Consider the following 2,341-nt stretch of genomic DNA (forward strand, 5'->3'; position numbering starts at 1 on the left):
AGTAGAGAGGAAAGAAAGAGTGAGCGCTCAGGGGTATATATAAGATTACATATCGTCGCAAATTCCTCGTAAGTTTACGACAAAATAGCAAGCAGTTACAAAGGCCCGTGTTTTTTTGTACGAGGAAATTTCGTGGAATCACAAAGGCCCGTGTTTTTGTATACAAGGTATTAACGACGATTTTGCTTACGTGGAATTAACGAGGCTTGCTTTCCTATAAATATACCCACAACTCTCATTCTCAAACCACACACAAACTCCCAAATCACACTCTATCTGAAATCACATTCCTCAGCAAAATCCTATTCAAATTGTAAATATTTGAAAAAAAATAGGAAAAGGATAAGATATTAGAATTCATGTGGGCTAGACTTACGTATTATAATTGCTGGAAGTCTTGCCACATGTTATTCTGGTATTTTTATCTTTTTCCTTTTTTTTTCCTAGTTTTTACACTACGAGGTATTTACGACGATTTCTGTTTCCGTGGAATTAAAGAGTGTTATGTTTAAATCTTTTTACGTGGTATTTACGACGATTTCATCCAACGTGGTCTTTACGACGATTTCTGCTTACGTGGAATTGAAGAGTGTTTTGTTTAAATCCTTTTACGTGGTGTTTACGACGATTTCTGCTTACGTGGAATTAACAAGTATTATGTTTAAGTCCCTAAAATCCGAAACCTCCAAACCCCAAACCCTAAACCTGAAACCCCAAACCCCAAACCTCAAACCCCGAAACCTCTAAACCCCAAACCCCAAACCCCAAACCTGAAATCCCAAACCCCAAACCTCAAACCCCGAAACCTCTAAGCCCCAAACCCGAAACACCAAACCCCAAACCTCTAAACCTCAAACCCCGAAACCTCTAAACCCCAAACCCGAAACACCAAACCACAAACCTCATATTCCAAACCCCAAATCCCAAACCAGAAACCCCAAACCCCAAACTCCATATTCCTTATTTTCATATATTCCAAACTCCATCTTTATTTTTAAAATTCGTCGTTATTTCCTCGTTGGCTTACGAGGTCTTTACGACGATTTCTGCCTACCTGGAATTTACGACGATTTCTTATACGTGGTATTTCTACTTCATATATCCCTAGAACCCCAAACCCCGAAACCCGAAAGCCCAAACCCGAAACCCAAAACCCAAAACCCGAAACCCGAAACCAAAAACCCGAAACCCCATATTCCTTATTTTCTACTTCATATATTCCAAACCCCCATCTTTAATTTTCTACTTCATATATCCCTAGAACCCCAAACCCCGAAACCCGAAAGCCCAAACCCGAAACCCAAAACCCAAAACCCGAAACCCGAAACCAAAAACCCGAAACCCCATATTCCTTATTTTCTACTTCATATATTCCAAACCCCATCTTTATTTCCATTCCAAACCACAATTCCCACATTTGCTTATTCATAAAACAAACTCCCAGCATTCCCTTATTCATAAAACAAACCTCACATTATCTTATTCATAAAACAAACTCCCTCATCTTATTCATAGGACAAATACATCAATCGGATACATCGACATTCTCGTCATCACTAGAAACATCATCATTTTCATTAAACTCGTCTTCAACAGCTTCGTCTGTGGCATCATCGGTAAGATCTTCGTACTCGTGATTATGCGGATCAATGAGAAGGATGTCATCAATTTCTTGTTCAGGTTCATGAACTTCATTTATTTGTTCTTCTTGCAATGGTGGTTCTTCTCCACTGATGATTCGTCCTCGAGGTGTAACTTTTATCACTGCTAACCAATTTATACCTGAATCTCTCATCCGTGGGTATGGAAGGAAGCTAACTTGGTCTGCTTGTGAAGCTAAGATGAAAGGCTCGAATTTGTTGTACCTGCAAAAATAAAGAAAACTTAGAAATTAATTTATTTTGCTCATGTATGGCAAAAAAATAATTTGTTGTACCTTCGTCCACCATTGAGATCAACTACACCGAATTTGTTAGACCGAACACCTCTGTTGACGACGGGGTCGAACCATTTACATTTGAAGAGGACGCATTTCAGCTTCAGTATCCCTGGAAATTCGACTTCAATAATCTCCGTCAAGATCCCGTAGAAATCAAATTCCCCTTTCACGCATATTCAATAGTTACTGGTCGCCCGCTGTCTACCATACTCATATGTATGAAAAGTATAGCCTCGTGTGAAATACATCTGTGATGTGGTGACCTTTACAAGTGGAGATTGAATTACTTCGTGTAACCACTTAGGATAATCTGCATCGTCGTCGTCATAATCAACCTGCAAAAATAAAGAGAATGTTAATGATATACAGATCATGTATGAAAAAAGAGTTTGAATTAATACT

This window comes from Brassica oleracea, chromosome C7, assembly GCF_000695525.1.
Source record: "Brassica oleracea var. oleracea cultivar TO1000 chromosome C7, BOL, whole genome shotgun sequence".
Classification (NCBI taxonomy): Eukaryota; Viridiplantae; Streptophyta; class Magnoliopsida; order Brassicales; family Brassicaceae; genus Brassica; species Brassica oleracea.